A 13,283-nucleotide genomic window follows, 5' to 3' on the forward strand; every position below is an offset into this window, starting at 1 on the left:
GAAACAAATATGAATATAAATTTTTGCACTATTCATATTCATCAAACAAATCAAATATAAATATAGGTATAGCATCTGATCTATATTTAATCCTATTTTAATCTAGTATTTTTCTGTTTGATTCAAACAACATCGTTTTTTGCTAGTTTGGATTTGTTTGGAAGTAAAATATTTGACTGTTATTTGCCGTTACGAAAACTTTTCATCTGAGATCATTGTGATCTATACTTTTTAAGAAAAATACAGCTTAAAAACACCTTTATAGATTTAAACAAATTATTTGCTTTTTATAAAAATTAAAAAAAAGCAGAATAGCAGCAAGATGACTGCCGTTATTTAGGATCCCCTCGTATAACTGTAGCATATCACAAGGCGTCCAACTATAATAGCTGAATAGCTAGACCTGACCATGGTTCCGAAACAGCCGGTTCTGATTATGGAACCGCCAGTTTTGGTTCCACAAAAACCTAGAACATTAACCGGAACCGAAAATAGTCGGTTCGGTTCCGGTTCTAGAACTGCCGGTTTCGGTTCCGGTTCCGGTTCCGGTTCTAGACGGTTCTGGTTCCGGTTCTAGATGGTTTCGATTCCGGTTATAAAATTTTGAAAAAAATAGATTGTGTAATTAATTTGAAAAAAAAAATTAAATACAATTAGATTGTGTAATTAATACAAAATGATAATTTGTACCTCATTTTATTATTTACTCATCAATAGAGGGGGGTCGGTAATTTGGATCCCAAGAATTTGGGTTTGGAACATATATTTCCTTGCCTTTATTTGAGTGGGAGGAAAACATTTTTGATAATTGAATTGGAAAAAATGAAAATATGGGAAGGTTATAGAATGTGTAGAGAATTGGAATAGATTGAATAATTGAGAGAGTGAAAAATTGAGAGAGAGAGATTGGAAGATTGAGTGGTATGGTGAAAAAATTGATTTGGAAAAGTATATATAGTGTTGGGGATAATTTTTGTTTTCCAAAATGTCCCTCAAACTAGCCGTCTTTTAGTTGTTAGGAGGGGTAAAATAGTCGTTTCCCAAAAGCCCCTCAAAATAACCGTTTTTAGTTGTTAGGAGGGGTAAAATAGTCATTTTCGATTCGAACCGGAACCGAACTGCCGATTCCGATTTCGGTTCCGGTTCCGGTTCCGGTTTCTGTTCCGTCAAATCTGAAACCTTAACCGAACCGTATTCCTCAAGATTCCGGTTCGGTTAAAAATCGTGAGACACAGTTTTGATTTCGGTCCGATTCTTTTCAGTTCGGTTCTAGTTCGGTTCTTCGGTTAGAACCAAACCGTAGTCAGATCTATGAACAGCTCCCCACACCTAATTGCAATGAAACGTGGCACCTGTGGGACGGGCGAGCAGCCGGGACGGGCGTTACGTCATAACTTGAAAATAGCCGATAGTTCCTTTGTTCCTCTGCAAAAGTTTTGCTTAAATGGAACCGACGATAAGATATTATAGAATGACGTCATCTAGACTCTCATGCACCGCATGATTTTGTTTTTATTGGACATTCTTTCAGAAGTTTATGATTAGTGTAAGGGATACCGTACGATCGATGGGGCCCGGGGCGGGGGGGAAGGCCCGATTTCCGTCAAGGAGTCAGCGAAACGGTGACTGGAACCCACACCGGAGGTCTTTGGAGGAATCGACCGCCGAGATTTGTTCGTGGACCAAAAAAAAAAAAAACAAAAAAAGGGTCTTCGCTTTTCCGTCAGGGAAGGTCTCGGCGATATTTGTTTGGTTTGGGCGTCAAAATCCCCGATGGCGACTTGCGGTAAGCGCAGGGTTGTTATCATTGCATGACCAAATTTTGGAGCAAAACTAGCGTAGGTGGAACTTAGCTAACAATTCAAATGGATGATATGTTAGATCAGACCACGTAAGACTGAAGTAGACTTTAGAAATTAGAACTATAAGGTTTCTTTCATTCCATCTTGGCCAATATCTTGGATATCCTGATTTGTATGAAAATATCTTAACTATATTACCTCCTCTCATACAAACTGGGTTGATATGTTTTTTCTTATTCATTTTTACCTTCTTTAGATAAATTTTTAATTAATAAATCCGAAACTTTTACCTTCTTTACATAAGTTTTTAATAAAAAAAATTGAAATCAATAGCTACATATTGAACGCGATACGGGATTTATCATGAGGATCGAGAGTTCAACATTTTAATTCTAAATTGTTTGGTGAGATGAGTCTTGGAAAAATTTTAATTCTTTTTAAATTTTTCCATCGTTCGTAAAGAAAGAAGTAAATTGAGACGCCAGTCACCAATATACCTGATATATTAGAATTTAGAAAATGGGGACAAAAAGAAAAAATAGAATTATTTTTTTTGGTAGAGAAATAAAAAATGGAATTGAGTGCCAAGACCCTGGCCTCATGCAATCCACTTGCACCCAACTAATGCTGGAATACACCCTCTAATTTTGCTAAAGATTGAAGAGATGGGTCATGACTTGAATGGAGGAATCAAAACTTCTTCAGAATTTAACTGTGATAGAAATAAGATGGACGATATTGAAGGAAGAAATGTGGATTTGTGATCGGTATCAAACAGTAAGACTTGTCGATGTCTAAGCTGAAGGACTACTTGCATCACAGATGGGACATTATGAGATAGAGCTGTTTTGTGCGGATAAGAACTTATGCATCTGCATCCAAGGTTTTAAGGACTGATGCTAATATTCCCCATAGAGAAGGCTTCAGAAAATTATTGCTTGAACCAAGTTATTTGAGTGATTATTCAAATTCATGTTAAGGTTTATTTTAGCTGAAATTGGATGTTTCTTTCTTTTTTTTGCTCTAATTTATTTTAGGTACGATACCTTAGGCGAAGTAAAATGAAATACATATAGAATCTTCAATATGTAAGTTCACCAAATCATTATTACGCGACGAGCTTCAGCAAGCATTGATTTTGTCTTCACAAGTCAAAAGAATGCTGAGGCTAGAAAGAAAGAACAGGTGCACCTTAGTCTGCACCTAAACAGGAGCCAGACTCCTTTTGTTAGAGATATTTGTAGAGTTCAAACTCAAGTGTGCTAAAACGCTATAAATGACCTTACTTATGAAGTTCCACTGTGGAAATCACTCCAATTCTTAGAAAACCGTCAGTACACCTTTGAACATCTTAGTTGATTGTGGCATCATATTATTTCCAAGCTAGCACCTTTCAAGAGGTCTGAGGTGCAACCACTCCTTAAATGGATGTACTAGTTTGCAGCATTCCAATGACATGGTAAGTTGAGCTTGATGCCCGCTAGGACATCGAGCCCAGAGTCGAGGTGGAAGGCCTTGGTGATCTTCACCACTGGCTTGGCTCATGAGGTAGTGATTTCCGGAGGAGAAGCATCAGGGGAGAAAAAAATTACATAGTTAAATTTAGGAACTTCCTAGATTCCCAGGTTAGGCTACAACCTGAGGTGTTCCTCCCCCAAATCCTTCGGCTTTAGCCATGCAAATCCTAAAGCAGGCGATGGCTTCAATGCTTTCTCCTTTTCTTGGGTACAGATGATGTTGAACTTCTCGATAAAAGTATGAACATTAGATCCATATATCATGGTAAATAATGAGAGATTCTAGGCTTTATATTTAAAATTCCTGGGGTGAAGAAGATAGAGATGTTCACAAGTCTAACAAACACAGAAACACAATAATATCTGGACATGCATGTTTCTCTATTCTAATGATCTTTCACTTCACTTGCATGCCCTGAATCAGTAGCACTCAAAACTCATCCAAGCATGCATAAAGTACAACTGATTTTGAGCGCCTTGCTCCCAAAACCTATTACAAATATACCCTTGCTATTGTCCTTTAATAAAGAATATCTGACAACCAGAATCTATTTTGGGTAATCTATTTTGAGTGTTCTAAGACAAAACTCTCGACCACCCGAGGGGATAAAGCAAACACCTCCGTCTGGAAATCTTTAAATGAGGCCCAATTATGAGAAGTCTGCACTGAATTGAATACTTTCATTTAAAGAATCTGAAGGTTTTCTATACCTTGTAGTTTTACTTGGAATTTTGCTGAGCCTTCCTTGGCTCCTACTTATTGCTGGCTGTACCAAAGTTTCTTCTGACATATTAACAGCTTCTCTTTCTCTACATTGTATTCAGTGTCATGTTTCTGGCAATTCCATCTCATGCCTCTGGCAATGGTTGCTATAGCGTCTATGAAATAGTTATTTTCACGGATTATCGCGTATCCATTTGGACGCAGGATCCGATCCATCTCAAGGAGAACATACTTCATCTCGCATCTGCTAGAATGGTAGAGAAGTCCAGGACATGTAGTTAAGCATGCTGATGCAGTCAAACTTGGTAAATACATGTAATATTGAAAAGAAAATAGACAATGGAAAATATGGAAACTAACAGGGAGTTTCTTACAAGAAATGAAATAGAACAACTATCAAGTAGGAGGTTGCTTATTTTGATGAATGCTAAGAACCATCTTCTAAGTGAAAAAATTTAGGAAAATCCACCATCATTATTGCAGAAACTGTTTTGATTAACATGACTCGACTACTATGAACAACATGTGTCATTGGTGTTTCATAGTGCTTCTGTACCAAGATAGAAGCTGACCTGATAAATTCATGAATATAAGACCCAAGTACGAAAATGAGCTTATGGTGCTGCATTTGTTCCTATGCTAGGGAATGTGTCAGTGCCTTTGTATCAATGACACACAGCAAGTCTCTCATGTGCTGCTACCAGGAGTCTTGCTTAGTTTCTTTGCTGGTGGTATTATTGCTTAGTTTCTCCTAAGGTTTCCCTTCGGTGCTTTTTTCAAGTTTACAGAAGCAATTAACTCTCCCCTGAGGGAAAGTTCCCCTCTACAGTGAACAAAGCTTGATCATCACAAAGCATTTACAAACAGTGAAGCCCAATTTGGAAGAAGAATATAAGATCTTTTACATGCTATGCTGAAATTTGTTCCTGACAGTTTTGATTTTTCCTTTTAAATTGCATCAATGAGTTTGGGAAGTTACTCATGAGCTTGCAAAATGAATGGTTAGTGATGCTTTTTATGACAAAGTCACAGAACATTCATTAAAATTAATGAGCTGTGCTAAAGAACAGAAGCTGTGCTTAAGAACAGAAAAGAGGAACAAGACTCTAATAGTTTACCTGTGACTTTCTGCAGTAAAAAAGCCATCAAGATGCAAGAGGTCATATGTTCGAGGATAAGTTGAGAATGCCTGACACCTACAAAAAGGATTATAAAAAAAAAAGACAAATAACTACCGAATCAATTTACTATAACTATAATTCCTGTTGTGCATATATTATCAAAAGGTCAGGAATATGTAGGTCATAATTCTATCTGCATCTGAACATTGGCATGCAACCAAGACATATGAGATGCATAAGTACCGGTTGAAGTATGCCAGCTAGCATGCATTCTTTAGCACAAAAATGTCCAGGAATGCAAAAAAAGAAGCATCTAGAAAAAAAAGGCCCACATTGCTCCGCAGGAATAATCTTTAGGATAGCTGTATGAAGAAATAGATGGACATTACATACATGTGGAGTCAAAGCACAATCATTGAATAAAATAACTTTGCCATTAAAAAGCCACAAGAAAACAAAAAACAGCCATGTTACAACTAGAATTTTACTATACTTAACTGAGAGAGTATAAAATATACTTAATTGAGAGAGTATAAAATATGTTGAGCAACGAGTGATGTAGACAGAGTCATGAAAAAGATGGTTCATAATACGAGCAAAAGAAATCTTAGTAAGTTCCAAATTCAGGATAGTTAGCAGTGGCTGCACACATGCATGGCCTAAGAATGTAAAAATTTAGTTAACAGAACCGTCCCAAAAGAGGCTGATACACGTACTGCAGGAAATTAGATTATAATAAAGTCTGTTCCTTTCCAATTGTGCCCCTTAGAGTAACTCCAAATGCAAAAATAATGGAAGGCTAAATTATCAACAATGAATATTTCTAGTAAATCTTAAAGCACAAGATATCTCATGGTGGCAAAAAATTGCAACTACAGCAGTCAAAAGTTCTCTTATAGAGTTATGATGAATTGCGATGACTCTTGAATCCTTTAAAAGTCAAAAAGGAAGGAAAGATGAGAGAATTTACTACAACCAAAAAGGAGACACTTCAGGAGAGTCTCGTATCAGATGATATGGATCTTGCATGGACTTGCACACATGCAGATGCATAAGATTTTTTTTTATGGTTCTTGATTTACAGAACCCCTTAAATGGATCATGTTTGTTTCATTAAGCTTGCCGGACGTAAAAATCATAATCATTTGAAAAAGTTATGCACAAGTTTACATGCTCGGTGCACATATTTATATCTATGCATGTCTGAATGGTATAAATATGTATCAACATATTGACTTACCAATCATGATAGGTGCCAATCAGCCCCGTCATAGACCACACCAAGGGAATTTACTCCATAAGAAGAGACAACATTCATTACCCAGACAGGAGAATTGATAAGCGCTGCTGCAAACCCTCCATATAATGTATTCATATCCATGACATTTCGAATTTTATCACTTCCAAGAGCAGGAAGCAAGGTCTTGTAGTGTTTCACCCGCACCTTCCATTTACTGTCATCATGCTTGAACCCACCAGAGTTCCCATTTGGAACCATGGAGACACGTTCTGGAGCTATATGCAGCCGATTGGGCCATTTTGGGGTAGATTGCAGCCCCAACTTCATGAAGTTTTGGCTTGGGGTAGCTATGCAAGGGCGAAGTGGAACATACCATGCTGAATCAGGATCCATGCTGTCATCACATTTTGGTGGGTACGAAGCTGCAGTGAGTTGATTATAACAGCTATTATCTGGAGATTTTTGCCACACAGCAATGTCATCTTTTTTATTGTACAGTTTGAAACACATGCTCATGAGCAACTTCTTTAATTTGTCAAAATCTGCTTTCTGCTCTTGCACTGTGGTGTTCCACCCCCGCCAACGGTTTTCATAGTTTATAGGTGGTCCAGAGAGCACCCAGAAGCCACCAGGCCGAAGAATTCGGTGTATTTCTAACAGGTATATCCCACCTGAAACATAAAAAGGTTGAAATTTAGCACGGTATATCGATGTAAACATCTGGCAGGTTAAAACTGGTAATCCTCTCTCTCTCTCTCTCTCGGGGGGTGTGTGTGTGTGTGTGTGTGTGTGTGAGAGAGAGAGAGAGAGAGAGAGAAACACATGTAAAATATAAAAGAAATATCAGAAAAAAACTGCATACCTACTTTGCAGAAAAATGACAGGAAACATAAGAATTACCCAGGTGCTAAAAATTGGAGCCACCTATACCGTATCAACAGGGGGAACAAGAAGCAGTAAAAACAAGTATTTGAAACATTGTCAAGGATATGAATTATAACCTAATAGTGCAATGCACTAAAGGCCATGGATAAATGAACATAACTGCATTACAATATATTGAAAATCAGGCAGCATGGGAGCAATGCCAACTTTAAAAAAGGACAGTCAAGCTTGTCGAAGATATTTGTTATATGTATGAAGCATAGAAATTTCGAGTCCAAAAAAAATAAAAAGGGATATATCCTCACCAAAAAGTTTAATTATTTTTAAGAACTTTTTAAATGATATATCAGATGAATTTTCACTAAAAATGAAATCGTTAGTGCAAAGCAACTGATAAAAAATTGAACTTTCTTCTCAGCTATTGAGGTCAACAGAATATTACTGTTTCCCATTCAAGTGCACAACGATCAGCATATATGCTGTATTTTTCATTTAGGACATTTTCTTTGTGATATCTGACACCTCAAAATTTAAATTACTTTTTGAGATATGGCATCGCCCACTACAGAAAAAAAGTGTCTTTCATGATCATCAAAACATGAGAGAAAGGAAAATTTACCAAATTCTGTCCACGGGATAAGGCATCTGGAGCAGTGAGCCATATCAAATGAATTGGATGGGAAAGGAAGACGTTGGGTAGAAATGATTCCTAAAATTGCTGGAACACCACGTTCAAGGGCAAACTGTACTTGAGCTTCATGATTATCTCTAGGTGCAAGAGAAACAGTTAAAATTCCACGATCTAACAAATCACCTCCCCAACTTGCAACCTAACAAAGCATGTGGGCAACATGGTTAAGTTTTGAACAACAAATATAAATTTGACTAATGCCGTTGACAAAAATGCAAAACAATAGCCCCCATAAGATATTTGAACCACTTGCTTTAAGCACTAGAAAATTGATGCATCATGAACAAGCTATATTTAAATATATACAAGATTGATTTTAAGCACCATAAACAATAAACAATAATGCTAATTGCCTCTACATATCTAAAATTAGAAGCATGGGACTATGAAATCTCTCCTGCAATATTTGATTCCCTTCCCTTACCACCTACTATGTAAGCAAGTTCAACCATGAACATGACAAAACAGCTATGACTTTTTCAATCCAGGGGGATGCTACTTAGATATATGTGCAGAACCTATTTGGAGATGATTTTCCATCCTTAATGCCAAATAATGAACCACTAGAGAATGAAAAGGATCATGTTGAGTTGTTATGGTGGGTAGGCCAGGATAAGTAGAACGAAACCAGTACACTCAGCCGGAGTCAAACTTGGGACTTTATCAATTGAGGGAAGGGTGTCCACTCACTTTATCAGAATCTTATTGGCACTTGGACTCCCCCTCAACTCGTCCATTATCTCAAAATTTATAAAAAACGTGGACAACAAGAAAGAATTTGTAAGCATGTGCAAGAGTGAAATTCTAAGGAATCTTTTGTATGTACAAGAAGACCACAATTGGCATTCAGAATTATATCATACACAGAATAATCCAATGGTTAAGTAGAGTGTCAGCATGCAGACTCAAAGCTAAACGAAACCATGGGCAATCAACTGATGTGTGGGAATTTATTCCCAGCATATATAGTCATTTAAGAAAATATTAAAACAGGAATACAGGAAGAGATAAGTGACTGTAGTGTTGGTTTGACTGCTGTTCCTATACATCTCTGCAATGTAATAGCTATCTTCTCAAAAACCAAATTGTTATTGTAAGCAAATATTGAAAAGCAACTTACCCCACACCCTGTATCAATGGCAGTTCGGACAGTTCCATCCTTCATTCCAGGAATCAGTTTTTCCATCAAGTCAACATAGGCACCAACTCCTTTAGGAAACATGGTGCCGCCACCAGGAAAGTAAAACTTTTCACCTTCTTTTCTCAGCCAGTGTTGATTAGATTTCTGGTTGTTTATCCAGTCATAAGGTACATTTCTGAACCATGTACATGAAAGGAATAAAGCACTTATCATTCCACCAAATAGTAAGACTGTGGCTTTCATGGTCAATTATGAAGAAATTACAGAAAAAAGGATTCAAGAAGATGACAAACAAATCAACAAATTGAACAATAAAGATCAATAAATGATGACATACCTGTACCAGCACTCATCTCTGCTCTTTGGCCATCTGATTGGTGGCTTATATCCATCAGGAGGAGGCACTAAGCATTCTTTCCTTTCAGTCATTGGTGGACAATGGCGCTCCATGAAACTAAGCCTGTAATTACCATACTTCCTCCATCTCTGACAAAAAACAAAAAAAGACATGAAGAATTAATACTAATATGCAGCATTCTTTCCAGCAAAACAAATTTTTGTAGACACCAAATAATGTGAATATATGGATCTCAGCAACACATATATACTATTTATGTGGATGAAAGTGCACCGTGTAAAGCTCGATGATCTTAACATACATGCAAATGTGTCCTGTGCAGAAGCACACATGCATAAGCACCAAGATTAGCAACCCTTGGGCATGTTTGCATGTAAACACTTAAGCTTTGAAAATAATCTTAGGGTATATTTAGTTGCAAGGAAACCCACAGAAGAGGAAAAGGAACAATAGGACTTTTACGTGGAAAATGAAAATTTTTCCAGAAAATTAGTTGTAAGATTACCAAAATTGTTAATTTTCTAATGAAACAAACAATTAGAAAACTAGATTTTCAAAGGAAAATAAGTATTACAAGCAATCATGCTTGCAACCATACCTTTTGCTTAAAAACATACAAAATCCTGTTCTCTTGAAAGACTAATTCCACTTCGGGGATTTATATCTAAGAAGGATAAAAGTATTTGCACTGAATAATTTACAGCCAGTATGCCTTTTCCCATTTATTTGGGGTTGTCTTGCTGAATCCTACAGTCCATTTGTATCCATCATGGGTCATATTTTTTAATCAATCTAGGCTTTTGTTACATTGTAGTACTTACTAGAAACTTTCTTTTGAGTTTATTCATGCTTCACCTTATAGTGCAGCTTCTATTACTCAAAAGGAAAAAAAATGGAATGCAGAAATTATGTATACCTTAGGGTCTGTGCATGGTGTGTAATCTTGATAATCACTACTACACTCAGGGAATGAAACAGACTTAATTTGAAGAGGAGCCACAGCAGTTTCCTTGCGAGACTGAATCCCTGGTGTCCCATCCTTCTTAAAAAATATGACCTTTTCAGAGCAAAATATGCCCCCAAGGTAGAATGAAGATCCACATAGTACTATGAACATCAAGGTCATGGGGACCATCCCAGAACTTTTATCAGGATAAGCTCGTGGCTTAGGATCTTTATTCTTCATTTTATATTCTGAAATTAGAAACCTGCAGGAAAGCAAGGCAATATAGTTTATAATGGTATAAAGCAGAACTGAAAATCCTTGACTGTTTCCAGTTAAAAATACAATCGCAAACAAATTGCGGCATGTAGACATATGGTGAATGTTGCATAACCATGAAAAACATCCGAGATCTAAAAGTAATCTAAGCTGAATAAAAAGCACAAAACAGGCAGAGAGAGGATCTATAGGATCATCATATATAAAGGCCAAATTGTTACACTCAGAGGAAGCATTTCAGGAACTTAAAATAGCTTCAAAACACAGCAATGCATAGGACATAATATTGCATGCGTATGAAGTTCACGAACAAAATTATGCATAGGATTTCACAAACTCCTTTTTTCTTTTAATATACAAGGAAAAAAGGTAAGATTAAACCAAACATAATGCATGCCAATATAAATCCATAATGACACAACCTAAAGGACTGGATTGATAAGGTATAATTTTAGGATACTACTATGTAAACAGCTGCACTTTACCAGCAAGGCCCATAACCTATGATAAACAAACTCTAACATAACTCTGGCCTGTAAATAGTAGTGATTGCAAAACACAATAAGCAGTTCATTATTTCACTTGCCAAATCTACCTCTAAATCATTTCAATATTTATGTTACAAAGTAATAAACAAGCATACAACTTTCGTATCTGTATTAAAAGTAAATATACAGATTAACCCGTAAACTTTTAGAATTATATTCTTTTACTAGTGCACCAGAAACAATTAGACTCAGCCTGAGAAACAACATCTTCATACAAATAAAGAGACCAGATCTGGAAAGGTAATTATATTTGTGCAACCTCAAAAATAAGGAGACAATTAACATGTTCTTACAAACACACTCAACATGAGAAATGATATCCCATTGGCAAGATCTATCAGTTAGAATTATATTGCCATTCCACCATGGATCTAAAAGTTCACCACTCCAAGTTAGATTTTTCAGTTCTTTTTTTTTTCCGAAATAAGGGAAGGGTTGCCTTCCGATTCATTAAGATAATGAAAGATGTAGTAAAAAATTACTACCTTTTATGTTGAAGAAAATAGCAATATATATCCATGGATGGATCTGACCATCCCACAGCAGAGTTGCGATCCAATAACAATAGATCTAATTATCGCAAATCTGAATCTAGAAGCAGAGAACTTGACACTCCAAAACGATAAATATCAGATGATGATCAGTGCTTCAACAGAATATTTATAGAATTAAGAATTAGTCTACAGAAATTGTCAACAAGGTTGAACAGTTTGGTGATTAAAGCAGAGTAGACAGCAATGATGGTTGGTCAAGGGATCCGACTTTGGAGCAAAACTCCAACACCGATAGTCACTGAACTTACTGGTCCTCCTTTTATCTCAACCACGAGAAGATCATAAATGCTATGACAGGTAAATTATCCACTGTGACCTAAAAGGTACTAAAAGTCAACAACACTGTGACTCACTAAACTAAGAAATGCTACCGACAAAGAAGCAACAAGAAACTCTGCAGAAATAACACCTACCCCAGATTAGAGAGGAAATGAACCATAGTCACAGACACCAGTCAAATCATAAAACTTCAGACCAAAGCTCGACTATTATTATATTTCTAAATACTAAAGTGAATGATTCAGGGAAAAGATCGGCCAAACTAATATAAAAAAGTTAATCATTTCCGGACATCAACTTCCGCAAGAGAGCACCGAGTTTGGAAAGCCAGATCGGAAGAAAATACGAGTGAAAAAACCCAACCAATCCAATTCCCACTCAAAACTCCACAAATCCACTAGAAATAACGCTACAACGCAGTAAATGCATCAAAAGAAATTGAGCAAACAAGAAATTCCCGTCCGATCATAGCTCCCAGCTCTGAATCGCTGCGTCCTTTCACGAATTAAACTCAAACAAGAAAATCTTATAAAAGCCCATTCGAACTCAAAAACCGATTCTAAAACCCATCTTCGATTAACAATCAGAAAATTAAAAAAAAATCCAGCCGACCCGATTGTCGAATGAACCCCGGTGACGCAATCGATTATGATCCAAGGAAATCCCTCGTCACACATACAGAACCCCAGAAAATCCACGAACCCACTCAAAATATAACACTAAATCCAATAAATCCTTCAAAAGAACCAGACAAAATGAGAAATCTCCAATCAATCAGAGATCCTGGCTATAAATATCTTTCCTGTTCCGAATTAAACTAAAAACAGAACTCCGAAATCGATCGAGTCCAGATCTATGAGAGAAGTAGACCAAGAACGAGAACAAGGTAATGAAACAACAGCGGAACAGCAGCAGCAGGAGCACTTTGGAAGAGAGAAAATACCTCCAAGATCTCTCTCTCTCTCTCTCTCTCTCTCTCTCTTTCTCAATCAATCAATCAATGGATAAGAAACGAGGAGAGCTAAGGGAGAGAGAGGTTGAGATAAGAAGATGGCACAGGCCGCAGCAGTAGTTATAGAGGGATGAGAGGTTGAGGGAATGGGGGGAGGAGATGAGGGCTGGTAAAACGAGAGATCTCAACTAAATCGATTGAAGGAACGAGAATTTTAGCGCGCGCTCCCTCTCTCTCTCTCTCCTTTTA

The 13,283-nt window shown here is 36.9% G+C and overlaps 1 pseudogene across 1 annotated transcript; it reads right to left on the reverse strand.

The window, feature by feature from the left end:
• Nucleotides 1–3,981: 3,981 nt before the first annotated feature.
• LOC103716660 (putative methyltransferase PMT21) lies at nt 3,982–11,899 on the reverse strand (annotated as a pseudogene). The gene is made up of 8 exons (XR_016395680.1): nt 11,735–11,899; nt 10,396–10,687; nt 9,459–9,607; nt 9,101–9,296; nt 7,909–8,119; nt 6,405–7,075; nt 5,162–5,239; nt 3,982–4,290 (listed from the first exon to the last, which is right to left on the reverse strand). The product of XR_016395680.1 is annotated as a putative methyltransferase PMT21 (transcript).
• Nucleotides 11,900–13,283: the final 1,384 nt, after the last annotated feature.

The sequence above is a fragment of the Phoenix dactylifera genome, chromosome 6, assembly GCF_051530095.1.
Source record: "Phoenix dactylifera cultivar Ajwa chromosome 6, Ajwa_hap1_PhDact_Kaust_v1.1, whole genome shotgun sequence".
Taxonomy (NCBI): Eukaryota; Viridiplantae; Streptophyta; class Magnoliopsida; order Arecales; family Arecaceae; genus Phoenix; species Phoenix dactylifera.